The sequence below is a fragment of the Vulpes vulpes genome, chromosome 2 (assembly GCF_048418805.1).
Source record: "Vulpes vulpes isolate BD-2025 chromosome 2, VulVul3, whole genome shotgun sequence".
Lineage (NCBI taxonomy): Eukaryota > Metazoa > Chordata > Mammalia > Carnivora > Canidae > Vulpes > Vulpes vulpes.
In genome coordinates, this window is record NC_132781.1 from 87,220,579 (window position 1) to 87,239,133 (window position 18,555).

General features: G+C 35.9%; 1 non-coding gene across 1 annotated transcript; it reads left to right on the forward strand.

The window, feature by feature from the left end:
- Positions 1-431: 431 nt before the first annotated feature.
- On the forward strand, positions 432-537 carry LOC112921682 (U6 spliceosomal RNA). The gene has a single exon (XR_003235293.1). It is a non-coding gene; the product is annotated as a U6 spliceosomal RNA (small nuclear RNA).
- Positions 538-18,555: the final 18,018 nt, after the last annotated feature.

The window sequence follows — 18,555 nt, forward strand, 5'->3', positions numbered from 1 at the left end:
AACTTTAAATCATATTGTCAAATTACACAACTTTTTTAGTAATAAACATGTAACTCTGATCTAATTATAGATTGGTAGTGGACAATTCTGCCAACCCATTTTGAATACATTACATAAAACCATATTATATTAAATGATGCTATTTTAAGTGAGATTGTGCATTTATTAATTATTATTTGCATGACTCTGGAAAACCAAAAATTAATGACCTTATTAATAATTTGATTATGTATCCTTGCTATAAAGAATTACAAGTTTTCTTTTTAAGAAATGCTTAAAAACCAACAAAATAAAAAGGCAACCTATGTAATTGTAGAAAATATTTGCAAACCATATATATATGATAAGTGGTTAACAACCAAAATATGTAAAGAACTCATACAACTCAATAAAAAAAGCAAAAACCATATAATTTAAAAATGGGCAGAGATGTACTCACTTCAGTATTACCTATACTACAATTGAATAATACAGAGAAGTATAGCACAGCCCTTTTGTGAAGATGATATGCAAATACATGAAATATTCTATATTAAAAAAAGAAAAAAGGGCAGAGGACTTGAATAGACATTTTTCCAAAGAAGACATATAAATGACCAGCAGGTATATCCATGCGTATTCAACATCACTAATCATCAGAGAAGTACAAGTCAAAACCACATTGAGATATAAACAACTACCTGTTAGAATGGCTTATAATATAAAAAAGATAAGACATAATGTTGCTAAGGTTGTGGAGAAAGGGGAATCCTTGTACATTGTTGGTGAAAATGTATATTTGTGCAGCTATTATAGAAAATATAGAAGTTCCTCAAAAATTTAAAAAGAGAACTATCATATGATCCAACAATTTCACTTTGAATATTTATATAAGGGACACAAAATCACTATCTTGGAAAGATTTTGTCCCCCCCCTGTTTATTGCACCATTCTTTGTAATAGCCAAGACATGGAAACAACTTAAGTGTCCAATAATGGATGAATGGATAAAGAAAATGTAATACATAATAGAATATATATATCGACTAATATAATTTTATATAATATATGTAAGTGTATATATAGTTAATATTGCACATTATATATGTGTATATGTATACAAGTATATGTATATATAATGTATATAATTTATATATACCGTATATAATTTATATAATGAAATATCATTCTGTCACAAAAAGAAAGGAAATCTTACCATTTGCAACAACATGGATGTACTTTGAGGGCATTATGTTATGTGATATGAGCCAGACAGATAAAGACAAATACTGAGTGATCTAACTTATATATGGAACCTAAAAAAAGAATCATAGGTACAAAGTACAGATTGGTGGTTGCCAGAGGAAGCAGGTAGGAGTTAAGTGAAGTGGGTGGAGGGAATTAAGAATCACAAACTTCCAGGTATAAAATAAACAAGGGAGGTAATGTACTACATGGTGACTATAGCTGCTAAAAGAGTAGTTCTTAAAAGTCATCATTAAAAAAAAAAAAAAACCCAAAACAAAAAGTAAAACCATATATAGTGATAGATGTTAACTGAACATTGTGATGATTATTTTACAACATATACATATATCAAGCTTTACATCTATAATTAGTACAATATTATATGTCAATTGTATCTTTTAAAAAGAAAGAAAAGAAAAGCCTTGGGGAAGAACTGAGATGAGAGATGTTAGGAAATCAGTGGCAAGAGATATAGAAGGAGGGCATCCAGAGTAGATGTACCAGCCAAGACAAGTGGGATTCAGGGAGAGAGAAGAGGTCATATCGGGAGAGTAGACTGTAGAATTGTCAATAAGGCTGAAGAAAAAATATAGGAATAGACATGAGGAACTCACATTCTTACCTAAAAGCTAGACTTTTTCAAAAGGATAGAAAAGGTTGTTGTTTTCTAACTAGTCAAATCCTTTTTAGATGCGAGAAATATCTGAACAGAGGCAATAGAAATAACCATGTAATCCTTTCCCCACTTACAGCATGCAATTTTTGAGAGAGAAAAATTGATTCTACATATGTGATACAATGGACCAGGAGTACAAGTTTTAGCTATGATTAGTTAAAGAAAATAAAAAGAACAAAGCAATGTTTGCTACTATCTTTGTAGTCATGTCTTAATATAAATATGTGGACAAGGGTTGTAATATAATACACAAAGGTGAAAAATATATATCTGTTATGATTTATTTCCCTATAATTTTACCTAATGATACCATATCTAAAAGATGGTCAATTTTTAAGAATAAGTTAATAAGTTAATAAAAGGGGTGGTGGAAAGGGAGGGGGGTAGGGGGGTGGGGTGGGTGGGGGGGTGTGTGACTGGGTGATAGGCACTGAGGGGGACACTTGATGGGATGAGCACTGGGTGTTATGCTATATGTTGGCAAATTGAACTCCAATAAAAAATAAAATAAATAAACAAGGAATAAGTTAATAAGAATAAGTTAAGAATAAGAAAAATCAACACTAAAAGAGACTTTACAATAACTTGAAATGTTTTTACACCTGCCAATATCATACCATTTCTTCACAAAATTCCTTTTATTTATGTGCCAGGCAATAACCTCAGGAACAATTAAGGAATAAGTTTCTTTGAGTTGTGTAATTAAATGCCAAGAAAACTCACCATTCAATATGTAATTCACTCAAAATCTTGTTGTTTGTAGGAGTCAGTGTTCATACATAGGATGGATTGAATTCCTAACAATATTTGGCATGAGCAGTGGACTTGGCTGCCAGTATAATAGCATTACATTCATGGTCTGAATGACAGCTAAATGGATGGATGGAGCTTGTCTCTAACATGGCAGATTCATGACTCTAGCATAATGAATGAGAGAGTTATAACCTCTGGTCACATATACCCTGGCCTGCTGCTCCTTACAAGCTATATCAAGGGATATAGAGTAAATTCCTGTTGTCAGATCTAATAGTGAAAGATTCTGGTTTCTAACTTACTGGGAGAACAAAGTGGAATTTCCCTTCCGATAATTTGGATCAAAACACTTCTTGATCACCGTGGTCAATTTGTTGTGTCACTTAATTAAGCCCAAAGCATTGCAAATTGTGTAAGTGAGCAAAAGTAAGACTGCTTCTTCAACCTTGAGAACCAATGCTTAAGACAAATACCTTATTAAATTAGTTAAGTTTTAGAAAATGCATTACAGGAAGTTTTCTCTAGGACTTTTTAATGGGTTAAACATGGATTAAAGTAAATGGCAAGAAAAGTCACAATTAAAAGTTAAAAGAGAACTTGAAATGCAAGAGCAAATTCATACAAAGTGATAAAAAGAATTCCCACCACAGATTCTTTCTCTATATCTCTTTTTCTTTCTCTCTCTCTGTCACACAGACACACAGACACACACACACACACACACACACACACACACACACCCAATATTTAGGAAAGGGATTAACAAAACAACTGTAGTATTTTAATTTTTCCCTAAACGTGAAAAATTGGCTATATAAGTTTTCTGGTTTCTGTAAGTTTGAAGGTCTTTGGGTATTAAGAGGAAATACTATTGACTGATTTGTTTGTTTGTTTTGTTTTAGTTTGAAAATGTGGATCTTTCCCTAGTACATCCCTTCCCTTTACTCCAATAAATATAAACTGTAGCAAAGCCTAGAATGAATGAAAAGAAGACAGTGATGTGGCCTTTGTTGATAGCTATTCACCACACTTATGTGTATCCAATATTTGTTTATAATAATGAAAGGCCCTTCTTACTCACACATTGTCATGATTTAGGCTACCTTATGTATGCAAACTTCCATAGGGAAAATTATAACTGAGCTCATATTTGCAAATATTTGTAGTTCTGCTGTTAATCTGCACTAAGTAAATAGTTATATAGTTCTACACGGCCTTGAACTTTTCATTCTCTTGGTTTGAAAACGTGATTATCTGCCTGAAGAGAGTAGATGTTGCCTAATAAAATGTGTTTATTAAGGAAATGTGTATAAACTATGGGGAGGTAGATAGCACATTTTCAAGGAGACTAACAGAATAGGACACATGGCTCTGCAGCAGAGCACAGTGTGCATTCTGTATATTTTAAAGCACTGAAACTACATTTTAGGCATTTTTTTAGGTTAATATACAAGAGTTGCACTGTTTAGAATAATTCAGGAAACATTATACAGTTGAAAAATGAACATGAGAGTCTTAGCATCCTGCAAGTTACTGTGGAAAAATACTACAGCAAAACACAAAAGAAGAAAGGGGGGGGGGGGGGCTGTACTGATCCTGTTCCAATAAATTAAAATTACTCAATATGTAGATTCAGTAAGGTGTGTATGAAAAATAATGGCTACATAGGTGTAGAAACAGCAAAATTATACCTATATTTTTTATTTAGATTAGTAAACTCAGAACATCTTAAAACTTTTTAAAGGCATTTAATAGCTGATAACATATGGAGATTTTGCCACTAATTACATAAAAGGAATTGCACATACTGTTTATTAATATCTTCAGCAAAGATTTAGTCATCAGGAATCAATTTTTAAATATAATCTTAGTGATTGAAACACCATCAGCACTTCAAATGTATTCCAAGGTTTTAAGAGCTGTGTATTCAGTTGCAAATACCATGACATCCATCTAAGTGTTCTGCACGAAAGGGAAAATACTGTTTCACATACATGCAAAATTGTAAGATGCAGGGATAAAGGTGATAGAAATAAAAAACCTTTACAATTTGTTTCTTTCAAATATAACTATAGGTACATAATTCATGCCTATGGGCCAAGAACAATGGTTTTGAGATCCATGAAAACCTTTATGAGTAGGTAAATAAAAGTCCTGTGGATTCACTCCAACCCAAATGTGGGATTTCAGTAACAAAACAGATGAATAAAGAAAAAAGAGACAAAAAACAAAACAGACTCTTAAATACAGAGAAGGAATTAGGTTGCTAGAAGGAAAGTGAGTGAGACTAGGGTAAAATAGATAAAAGTTAATAAGCTTACACTTATCTTGATAAGCACTGAGTAATGTAGAAGATTGTTAAATCACTACACTGTATACTTGAAACTAATATAACACTTTATGTTAATTCTACTTCACTTTAAAAGAGGGGAAAAAAAGACCAAATGTGAAAAGTGGAAGAGAGAGGTTGTGATGAAAAATTAGAATATAAAGTGATTTCATTGCAATGGTCAATGTATGAAAATGAAATGGGTGTTCTGAACAGAAACAAAGGAAGAATGAGTTTGGGAAAGAATAATAAAACAAACAGAGTAGCAATATGCAAGAGAAAACTTACCTGGAGTTTATGGTTTTAGTGGTAGTCAAGGATAAAAGCAATGAGAAAAGTGGTTTTAACCCTAACTGGAAAATTATGGCATGAAGATATTTTCTGTGTACAAATGTAGATCTACTGGATGATGTTAAATCAATAATTTTTGCAACCATAAAGGATTTATTTTTCTCAGTAAAGCTTAGGCTTTTTCATTTCTAGGTCAAAATATAAGAGGACCAAAACTCACTAGATTCCCAAGGAAGCACTATAGATATCAAAAGCACTCACCTGGATGTTTGTGCAGGTTTACCTTGGAAAAACATGGGTTTCATTCCAGACTACTGCAATAAAGTGAGTATCACAATAAAGAAATCAAATGATTCTTTTTTTGCTTTCTCAGTACATATAAAGCAATGTTTACACTATAATGTAATGCTTAGGTGTGAAATGGCATTATGTCTTTAAAAATGTATATATTTCAATTAAAATATACTTTATTGCTAAAAAATACTATTAACTGAGCTTTGAGCAAATGGTAAAAATCCTCTGGGGGAGGATTTTTCTTTGATGCTGGTGGTTGCTGACTTATCAAGGTGGTGGTTGCTAAAGGTTGAGGTGACAGCAATGAGTTCACTACATCAATGGACTCTTCCCTTCACAAAACGTTTTTCTGTACCCTGTGATGCTGCTTGATAGTATTTTATCCACAGAGCTTCCTTCAAAAGTGGAATCAATCCTTTTAAACTCTGCCTGTCCTTTAACAAATAAGTTCATGTAATAGAAGTCATTGTTTTGTCATCCAACAATCTTTACAATATATTCACCAGGAGTAGTATCCATCTCAAGAAATCAGTTTCTTTGGAAAAGATGGCTGAGTAAGACCCTTGGATTTCTTTTTTTTTGACCTGACCCTTGGCTTTCTTCATCCCACAGATACAACTTAGATAACAATGACATCAACATAAATAACCCAGAAAATGACCCTAAGACTGGCAGAACAAATTCCATAACAAAAGGTAGAGAAGATGCCACATCCAAGAAGGTGTGAAGAGCAGAGACATGGATTTAGAGCAAAAAGGATCATGGCTGCAAGCATGGAGAAGAGTAAGAAACAATATCATACAATGGAGCCTACACAGGAAGGCAGATACCCATAATGTTTGGTTTGAAAGCAAGAGGGACCAAATTTCTTGAGTTCTTACAAACAGCAGGACTTAAAGCCTGGAATTTTAAAAATCAGCAGGCTTGGCTCTGGGAGAGCCTGGAGGGCTTTAAGGAGGTGAGTCTTTCCCCTTAAAAACACAGCACAACAAAACAGCCCACAGAAATACAGCAAAGAAGCAGCAATTTGAGAAATGCCTGGGGAATTCAGGAAGGAGACTTATTTATTTATCTCGGAGAGTGTCCCAGTGAGTCAGAGATCTCAGGGAGATAACCCAGAAAAAAATTGCTGGCAGAGACCATTTACTTCTCCCACCCCAAACATACAGCTACATGCAAGAAACAGCTAGCACCAACACTCAATACCTAACTTGCATACACCAAGCCCCATAGCCCCATACTTCAGTGGATCTGCTCTTTCCAGTTATGCTTGCCTCAGTGCCAGCACTGTAGTTCCCCTCCGCTAGAAGACTGGTGCAAACCCTGTGAACACCATGTCTCCCCCCATCATGTGTTTGCAGGCCTCAGTTCCCCTGTGGTAGGGGCAAGTCTCATTTCATAAACACACCAGCATACACCTTATTAAAATACGCCCTACCAGGATCCCTGGGTGGCGCAGCTGCCTTTGGCCCAGGGCGCGATCCTGGAGACCCGGGATCGAATCCCACGTCGGGCTCCCGGTGCATGGAGCCTGCTTCTCCCTCTGCCTATATCTCTGCCCCTCTCTCTCTCTCTCTCTCTCTCTCTCTGTGTGTGACTATCATAAATAAATAAAAATTAAAAAAAAAAAATACACCCTACCTGGCCAGGTAGCAAATACCACCCACACCAAACAAAGGGAGCCTCTACAGAAAACTGGACTAAAGTAAAAAGTGGTCCAGACACAAGAGCAGGGAACACACAACACACATAGAAGACACTTCTTAAAGTGCCAGGTCCTGAGTAATGAGACACTGTGCGACAGGGAGTTTCTGGAACTCTTCTTCATAATCCCATCACTTACAAAAGCAGGAGACATAGCTAACTTTCCTAACACAGAGAAACAGACATAGAGAGTCAGACAGAAAGAGAAGACAGAGGAATACATCCCAAATAAAAGAATAGAACAAAGCCACAGCAAGACACTTAAGTAAAAGAAAGGTAAGTAATATAACTAGTAGAGAATTTAAACTAATGATCATAAAGAAATCTGTGAGACTCTTAATAAAGAGATTAAAAAAGAACAAATCAGAGATGAAGAATACAAACAATGAATTTCAAAATACACATGATGGAATAAATAGCAGACTAGAGGAAACCAGAGAAATAAATTAATGACCTATAAGACAGAGTAATGGAAAGTAATCAAGCTGAGCAAATGAGAGAAAAAATATGCAAAATAAGAATAGATTTAGGGAACCCAGTAATTCCATCAAGCATAATGACATTTGCATTCTAGGGATCTCAAAGGAAGAGAAAGAAAAGAGCACAGAAAAATTATTTGAAGAAATAGTAGCAGAAAACAACCCTAATCTGGAGATGGAAACAGATATCCAGGTCCAGAAGGCACAAAGATCCCCCTGCAAAATTCAACCATACCTAGACACACCTAGACACATAGTAATTAAAATAGCAAAGAGTAGTGATAAGGGCGGGGGGGGGGAAGCAGCAAAAGAAAAGAAGACACTTACAATTAAGGAAAACACCATTAGGCCAGAAGAAAGTGGCATGATATACTCAAAGTGTTGAAAGAGAAAACCCTACAGCCAAGAATACTCTTTTAGGAAGAATATAAGGAAAGATAAAAAATTTCTCAAACAAAAACTAAAGGAGTTCATGACAACTAAACCTTCCCTAACAAGAAATATTGAAGTGGACTCTGAGTGGAAAGGAGAGACCATAAGTAAACGTATGAAAATAGGACACAAAAAAGCAGTAAAAATAGCTATTTCTGTAAAAATCAAGGGATTCACAAAATAAAAAGATGTAAAATATGATACAATATACATAAAACCTGGGGAGCAGGGCAGAGAGGGTTCAAACTCAAGCAGCCACCAATTTAGTATAGAGTTATATGCAGAAGATGTTACATACAAAACTAACAGTAATCACAATTCAAAAACCAGTAATACATAAGAATAAAGAGTAAGGAACCCAAGTATATCACTAAAGAAGACCAGCAAACCATGAAAGCAATCAGGAGAAAAAAAGATCAGAGAAAAACTACAAAAACAACCACAAAACAAATAACAAAATGGCAATAAATACATATCTACCAATAACTAATATAAATGGATTAAAAGCTCCAGTCAAATGAAATAGGGTGAGAGAGTGGATAAAACAAGACCCATCAATATGTTTCCTATGAGAGACCCATTTCAGAACTAAAGACATCTACAGATTGAAAGTGAGGAGACTGAGAAACATTTATTATACAAATGGATGTCAAAAAAAAAAGTGAGGAGGGTAGCAATACTTATATCGAACCAAGTGGATTTTAAAAAAAGACTGTAACAAGAGATAAAGAAGGACACTATATAATAATAAAGGGGACAATGCAAAAAGAGGATATAACAAATGTAAATGTTAATGGATTCAAAATAGGAGTACCCAAATATGTAAAACATTAGTCCCAATATATAGGAACTAAAAAAAAAAAAATAATGCAATTATAGTAGGGGACTTTAGCACCCACTTACATCAATGGACAGATAATCCAAAGATAAAATAAACAAAGAAACAGTGACTTTGAATGAACACTGGACCAGATGTATTTAACAGGTATATTCAGAACATTTCATCCTGAAATAGTAGAATACATATTCCTTTCAAGTACACATGGAACATTCTCCAGAATAAATAAGATTTTAGGCGAGTAAAGAAGTCTCAACAAATTTTAAAAAGTTCAAAGTCATACCATTCATTGCTTTTGACCACAATGGTTTAAAACTAGAATCAACCAGAAGAAAAAATTTGGAAAGAGCATAAATACATGGAAGTTAAATAACATGCTATTAATCAATGAATGGGTCAACCCAGAAATGAAGGAAGAAAAAAAAAAAAAGGAAACAGTTAAAAATAAAAACAAAATGGTCCAAAATCTGTGGGATAAGCAAAAGCCTTTCTAAGAGAGAAGTTTTTTAGCAATACAATCCTACCTCAAAAAGCAAGAAAAATCTCAATAAACAACCTAACCCTACAGTTAAAAGAATAAGAAAAATAACAAACAAAACCCAAAATGAGTAGAAGGAAGGAAAAATAAAGATTAGAGCAGAATGAAATGATGTAGAAACTAAAAATCAATCAAACAGAACAATAAAACTAGGGGCTGTTTCTTTGAAAAGACAAACAAAATTGATAAAACTCTAGCCACACTCATCAAAACAGCAGCAACAACAACAACCTCTCCACCCCCACCCTCCCCCCCAAAAAAAGAAAGAGAAAGGGAGAACTACAGGACAGTATCTCTGAGGAAAAGAGTTGTAAAAATCCTCAAAATATAACTAGCTAACTAAATCCAACAATACTTTAAAAAAAAATAATTCACTACAATCCAGGAGGATTTATTCCTGGGATGCAAAAGCAGTTCAATAATTGCAATCAATCAATAGAATACATCAGTGTCCTACACATCATTAGTAAAAGAAAGAAAAAAAACCATATAATAATTTCAATAGGTGTAGAAAAAAACATTTGATGAAGTAAAACATCCATTCATGATAAAAACCCTCAGCAAAGTAGATTCAGAGAAAACATATCTCAACATAATAAAGGCCATATATGAAAAACCCACAACTACCATCATCCTTAAAGGGGAAAACTTAAGGCTTTCTTCTATCAGGAACAAGACAAGAATGTACACTTTTACCTCTTTTGTTCAACATATTACTGGTAGTCCAATTGAATAACAAGAAGAAATAAAAGGTATCCAAATTGGTAAGGAATTAAATTTCCACTATTTGCAGATGACATGATACTCTATATAGAAAACACAAAAGACTCCAGCAAAAACTGCTAGAACTGGTAAGATAATTAAGTCAGAGGACACAAAATCAATGTACAGATATCTGCTGCATTTCTATATACTAACAGTAAAGAGTGAAGCAGCAGAAAGAAAAATTTTTAAAAATCCCATCTAAAATTGCACCTAAAATAATAAGATACATAAGAATAAATCTAATAACTGGCAAGAGACCTTTACTCTGAAAACCATAACTGTGATGAAATAAATTTGAGATGATATAAAGAAATGGAAAGACATTCCATGCTCATGAATTAGAAGAACAAATATTGTTATAATGTCTATACCACCCAGACAACATACACATTTAATACAATCCCTATAAAATATCAGCAGCATTGTTCACAGAATTAGGACAAACAAAACTAAAATGTGTATGAAACCACAAAAGACCTCAAATAGCCAAAGTGATGTTGAAAAAGAAAAGCAAAGCTGGAGGCATTACAGTTCCAGACTTTAAATTATATCACAGGCTGTAACTTCTTTGACATTAGCCATAACAACTTTTTTCTAGACATGTATCCTGATGCATGGAAAACATAAGCAAAAATTAACTATTGAAACTTCATCAAAATAAAAAGCTTCTGCACAGTGAAGGAAACAATCAACAAAACTAAAAGGCAACCTACAGAATGGGAGAAGATATTTGCAAATGATGTATCAGATAAAAGATTAGTATCCAAAATATACAAAGAACTTATAAAACTTGACATCCATAAAACAAATAATCCAATTAAAAATGGGCAGAACTGAGGAGGGCACTTGATGGGTTGAGCACTGGGTCAGCGTTAGCAAATTGAATTTAAATTAAAAAAATGAAAACATTTTTTTAAATGGGCAGAAGGCACGGACAGACATTTCTCTGAAGAAGATATTCAGTTGGCTAAGAGAGAGACATGAAAAGAGGCCAACATCACTTATCATCAGGAAAATTCAAATAAAATCTACAATGAGATACCACCTCATATCTGTCAGAATTGCTAAAAACCAGCAACACAAGAAACAAGTGTTGATATGAGGATGTGGTGAAAGAGAAACTGTCGTACAACTGTTGGTGGAAACACAAACTTGTGAACCACTGTTAAAAACAGTATGAAGTTTCCTAAGAAAGTTAAAAATAGCACTGTACCCAAAGAACGCAAAAACACTAACTGAAAGGGATGCATGCACCCCTGTGTTTATTGCAGCATTATTTTCAATAGAAATTATGAAAGCCACCCAAGGGTCTATCAACTGATTTAGAAATGTTTTGTGTGTGTGTGTATATATATATATATATATATATATATATATATATATATATGTAATGGCATAGTATTCAGCCACAAAAAAAGAATGAAATCTTGACATTTATAACGATGTGGAAAGAGCTAGAGAGTGTAATGCTCAATGGCATAAGCCAGTCAGAGAAAGACAAATACTATATGATTTCACTCATATGTGGAGCTTAAGCAAAACGAATGAGTTAAGGGGAAAAGAAAAGAGAAAGAGACAAGCTGAGAGAGACCCTTAACTATAGAGAACAAACTGATGCTTACCAGAGGAGACTGAAATAAGTAGTGGGATTAAAAGTGCACTTCTGGGATCCCTGGGTGGCGCAGCGGTTTGGCGCCTGCCTTTGGCCCAGGGCGCGATCCTGGAGACCCGGGATCGAATCCCACGTCGGGCTACCGGTGCATGGAGCCTGCTTCTCCCTCTGCCTGTGTCTCTGCCTCTCTCTCTCTCTGTGACTATCATAAATAAATAAAAATTAAAAAAAAAATAAAAGTGCACTTCTTACACTGAGTGCTGAGTAGTGTATAAAATTGCTGAATCACTGCATTGTACGTATGTATGAAACTAATAAATTCCACATATAAGAGTCTGCCTTTGGCTCAGGTCATGATCCTGGAGCCCCACCCAGGATTGAGTCCTGCATCAGGTTCCCCATGGGGAGCCTGCCTCTCCCTCTACCTGTGTCTCTGCCTCTCTCTGTCTCTCATGAATAAATAAATACATGAAATATTTAAAAAGTTACTTTCTCCAATAAAGTATTGCTACTCTGACTTTCTCTTGACATCTATTTGCATGATAGATGTTTCTTCATCCCCTGATTTTCAGTTTGCAGGTGTCTTCAAGAGACATGAGTCTCTTGTAGGTAGCATATAGATTTCCTTTTACCTTTTCTGTCACTCCATCTTTTGATTAGAACATTTAGTCCACTTACATTCAAAGTACTTGTTGATAAGTACGTGTTTATTTGATTTTATTATTTGTTTTGTGGTTGTCTCTGAGGGTCTTCTCTGATCCTTTCTAGTTTTCTCTCTTTCATGGTTTACTGAGCTTCTTTAGTGGTGTATTTGGATTTCTTTCTCTATTCTTTATTTATTAATGGTTTTGATATATGGTTACCATTATGCTTATATATAACTGCTTTTGCATAACACAGTCTACCTTAAGTTGATGGTCGTTTATGTTTGAATTCATTCTTTTCTCCTTGCTTCCCCATATTTTAGAGATATTTTGTGAGTTCATTGATCAATTTTTACCAAAATATTCATTTTTACTGTTTTTGTGTTTCCTACTTTTATATTTTCACTTTTGGTCTCTCCTTTCCACTCAAAGTGTTCCTTTTAATATTTCTTGCAGGGCTGGTTTAGTGGCCATGATCTTTAATATTTATTTGTGAAACTCTTTATCTCCCTTATTTTTGCATGATAGCCTTGCTGGATGGAGTATTCTTGCTTCCAGATTTTTCCTTTTTAGCACTTTGAATATATCATGCCACTTTTTTCGACCTAGAAGTTTTCTGCTAAAAAATCCCATTAGACTTATGGGATTTCCCTTGTAAGTTGCTGTATACTTTTGTCTTTCTGCTTTAAATATTTTTCTTCATCATTATATTTTGCTAATTAAATTACAATACATCTTGGTGTGGATCTGCTTTTGTTGATTTCAATCAGGCTTCTCTGTGCCTCCTGGATCTGGATGTCTGTTTCCCTTCCCCAGATAAGGGAAGTTTTCAGATATTATTTCTTCAAATAAGTTTTCTGCCCTCTTTTTTCTCTTTTCTTCTCCTGGAACTGCTGTAATCTGAATGTTATTATGTTTGATTGAGTCACTGAGTTCTCTAAATTTATTCTCATTTTGCATAATTCTTTTTTTCTTTTTTGTTCAGTTTGATTACTTTCCATTACTTTGTCATTTAGATCATTAATTCATTACTCTACTTCTTCCATCCTGCTATTCATTTTATCAAGAATGTTTCTCATTTCTTTAATGGGCTTTGTATCTTTGTTACATTATTCCTTATCTCTATGTTAAGGATCTCACTCATGTCTTCCACTCTTTTCTCAAGTCCAGTGAGTATCCTTATAATCATTACTTTAATTCTCTATTTGGTATGTTACTTATGTTATTTCATTTAAATATATGGCCATGGCCTTATCCTGTTTCTTCATCTGGGATAGATTTAACTGTCTTCTCATTTTGTCTTAGTCTCTGTGCCTGTTTCTGTGTGTTGGGTAAGTCATCTCCATGCCCTATTCTTGAAGGTAATGACCTTATGAAGTAGAGGGCCTATAGTCTCCTGCCGTATAGTGTCCCCTGTTTCCCAGGGCCTGGTGTTTCTGAGAGTCTCCAAAGTCTACTGCATATGCTCTGTTCTTTTGTTCTGGCTGTTTTATCCTTCAAACCTGCACTCTTGGCAGGGATTTGTCCCTGGCCTGAATATGGCATATTTTAACTAGATGTGCTCTGGTCTATTTGTGAAATGAGACTTGTTGCCATCACCACCTGAACTGAGGCTCCATAAAACTCCTGAGTCAAGATACGTGGTGTGAGCATGGGGTTGGGCTGGTCTTCTGGGAAAGGGAGCTCACCTCGCTAGGACTGAGGAAGGCTGATTGGGAGGGGTAGTTCCACTGCTGTGTGGGGGTGTGGGACTTGGTGCAAACAAGTTATGTAGCATGTATGGGCACTGCACTGGTTCCTGCAGGTAGGCCTGTGCTTATACTGAGGAGCAAAGGGGTGAATTTGTACCAGCCACGCCCTTTGTTTCTGGAGGTGTCTCTCTATGAATGCTGTCTCTGTGAGATGTGCTCCAAAATGAGCAAATTGCATCCCTACTATGGGCCCCAGATGCTCTTCAGATTTCTGTTTCTACATTGTATGTTCAGGGTTTGTTTGTTTGCCTTCTTTATAATAGAAGCCCCATTGCCCTTGGTGTTCCCTGTGCCAAACATAACGACCTTTAAAACTCCAGGCTTTAAGGTGCACTGGTTGTAAAAACTCATGAAATTCAGCCCCTTTCACTTTCCAAGCCAACTGCTGTGAGCATTCATTTTCCCTGTGAGCTCCCTTATGTGCTAGTCTTTTTCTTGTCCTTCTCCATGACATTGATTCTCTCTCCATTGCATTCTCTCCCCATGGCCATGGTCTGTTTCTCTCATAAACTGTGTCACAGCACTTCCTACCTTCTTCAGTGTGGCCTCTTCTCTACCCTTAGCTGCAGAGTTCGTTTTGCCATTCTTCAGGTCAATTTCAGGGGTATTTAAAGTGATTTGATATATATCTAGTTGTCTTTGTGAAATGAAGTAAGCCGAGGGTCCTCCTACTCCACTACCATCTTACACCCTCAAGGATATCAGTATTAACATTAGAAGTTTCTTGGAAATACAATCCAAATGTCAATTTTTAAAAAGGATTTTATTTATTTATTCTTGAGAGAGAGGCAAGAGACACAGGCAGAAGGAGAAGCAGGCTCCATGCAGGGACCCCGACGTGGGACATGATCCTGGGACTCCAGGATCATGCCCTGGGCTGAAGGCAGGTGCTAAACCGCTGAGCCACCTGGACTGCCCCAAATTTCAATTTTTATCCTCTGTATTAGTCAGTGTTCTCCAGAGAATCAGAACCAATAGGAGATATGTATATATTTAAATATATACACACATACACATATATACACACACATAAATATAACATATATGATATATATCATAATATATAGGAAGAGAGAGAGATTATGGGAAATTGGCCTTCATGATTATGGAGGCTGAGTAATAGCATAATCTGCCACCTGCAAGATGGAGACTCAATAGTGTAGCTTAGTACAAATTCAAAGACCAAAGAATCAGAGGATACAATGGTATTAATTCCCAACATAAGAGCAGGAAAAACTGGGATGAGATGTCTCAAGCAGTAAGGCAAGACAAAAATGGGGTGCAAATCTTCCCTTTCTCTGCCTTTTGTTCTCCTCAGACACTCAAAAAATTAGATGATGACCACTTACATTGGTGAAGGAAATTTACTTTGAGTCCACTGATTTAGATACTAATCTTGCCCAAACAATACTCAGAGAAATAGACTGGAAATTGTGTTTAATGTGGTCAGTCAAATTGATTATATCAATCATTACAAGTCCTCCCGTGTCAATTTGGAACCTGTACATATCTCTTTCAACCACATTTAGCATCCAAATAAAGATAATAGCAAAGTCATAATGCTGCCTAACATGATGAACTATCTTGCAAACAGCCAAAACCACACTAAACCCTTTCCCAGAAGAGGAAAGAATAACCTTGAGTAGACCATGTTTACTCTTCTCCTTGACATCCTATAACTTAAATACTATAATATAGATTATATTTTGTAAATTACATATTTATATAATGTAAATTAATTTTTCTTTTGAGATCAATTGTCCTAGCCCACACAGTAACTCCCTTCTGCCTGTTGATTCAGAAGAATGAGGCAATGAAGTGGACAAGTGGTAGTCTTAACATTCAGTTCAATGGAATCATTGTTACGTCTCTGGTGGAAGCATTCTTCCCTCTGGAATTAAGACCTCTAGGTCAACAGAGTATAAAGTCATGGGAAAAGAAAATAAAATTTTGCAAGTGGATCATTAGGGGTAATAGTGAATGGTTCACTATCATTCTCACTCCTAAATTCCTGAACCCATGAATCCCAGCTATTGGAGAAACGGCATCATCGTTGGAGGGAGAGAATGTAGCAGATGTGAGATTTGGAGCTGTGAACTGGGGGAGAGGAAAGCTGTGTGGCTGAAAAGGGAAGGGAATCTTTTTGGAGAGCAAAGTCAGGGAGAGGGAGAAAGTGGGAGAGAGTGTAGTGGTAGGGATCACACAATAAACCAGGGTGAGGAGATCCCCTGGATTGCACAGGGAGAGATTACTTTACTTCCGCCCTATATTTGGGATAATGTATTTTGCCTCTCCAAGAACAGAAGGCCAGCCAGGAGCCATTGAGTGACACTCAACAGTAGGGTTAGAGGTGTGCACAGAGGGCAGAAAACCTCTTAACAACTTTTTGCTGTGAGCCACAATAGGATTAAACCTCTGTATGCATGCAGATTGGCTACTTTTCTGCAGCAGAACTGAACAGGGCAGAGACACATGCAGACCACAGATAACCTGGCCACTGTTTTTTGCTATCTGCCACAATAGATTCAAGGCTCTGTACAACTGCTTTTCTCAGACAGAATGGAGTAAGGGACTAAGTCATGCCCAGATGGCTGATGACCAGTTTTTCTCTGAGCATTACAATAAACTCTAGCATGTGCACTCTGAACCTGCTTTTTTGAGGACACAGTGGTGCTGGGCACACCCCAAGCCTCTCCTCCAGGGGAAGGTATTGGACCCACACCTTGCCAGGCCCTTTAAAACTTAGAGTTTTAAATCCCAATGACCACCCAGAGATAAAATACAGGAGATCTGTGGCTCTGGGAGTGCCCAACATCAAGGAAACAGATGGGTTAAGGGCAGAATCTGAGGAAAAATTACAGACTACATGCATACAAAGTTATCACCAAGATACTAGCCAAAAGGATCCAGGAGTACATTAAGAGGGTTGTTTATCAAGACCAAGTGGGATTTATTCCTGAGTTGCACGTGTGGTTCAACACCTGGATATCAATCAAGGTTATACACCACATTAATAAAAGAAAGGACAAGAACCATAAGATGTTCTCAATAGATACAGTAAAAACATTTGACAAAATTCAGCGTCCTGTCTTTATAAAAATTCTCTACTGTGTAGGGTTAAAGGGAACATACTTCAACATCATAAAAGCCATATATGAAAGACCCAAAGCAAATATTAAACTCAATAGGAAAAAACTGAGAATTTTCCCCGTATGTTCAGGAGCACAACAAGGATGCCCATTCTACCACGTTGTTCAGCATGGCATTAGAATTCCTAGCCTCAGAAATGAGACAACAAAAAGAAATAAAAGGCATCCAAATCAGCAAAGTAGAAGTCAAACTTTCACTCTTTGCAGAGGACATGATAATCTATGTAGAAAATCCAAAGATGACATCCAAAAATTTCTAGAATCGATACAGGAATTCAGCAAATTTTCAAGATATAAAACAAATGCACAGAAGTCACTAGCATTTCTATACACTAGCAGTGAAGGAGAAGAAATATAAAACAAGGAATCGATGCCCAGGTGCACAGAGGGCACATTTACAATTGCACCAAAACCCATAGGACATCCCATTTACAATTGCACCAAAACCCATAGGACATCTAGGAATAAACCTAACCAAAGAGGTAAAAGATCTATACCCTGAAAACTAAAGAGCATTCCTGAAAGAAATTGAGAAAGCTACAAAGAAATAAAAAAAATTCCATGCTCATGGATTGGAAGAATAAATATTAAAATGTGTATATTACCCAAAGCACTACATATTCAGGGCAATCCCTATCAAAATACCATCAGCATTTTTCACAGAGCTGGAATAAACAATCCTAAAATTTGTATGGAACAAGAAAAGACTCCAAATAGTCAAAAGAATGTTAAAAATAAAACCGAAGCTGGAGATATCACAGTTCCAGACACAAGCTGTACTACAAACCTATACTCATCAAGACACAGGTAGCAACCTCTTTGACCTTGGCCACAATAACTTCTTGTTAGACATGTCTCCAGAGGCAAGAGAAACAAAAGCAGAAATGAACTACTGGGAGATCATCAAGATAAAAATGTTCTTCACAGCAAAGGAAACAACACAACTAAAAGGCAATCTACAGAATGGGAGAAGATATTTGCAAATGACATATCAGACAAAGGGCTAATATGAAAATGTATAAAGGACTTCCCAAAGTCAACCCCCAACCATCCCCCCGCAAACAAAGAATCCA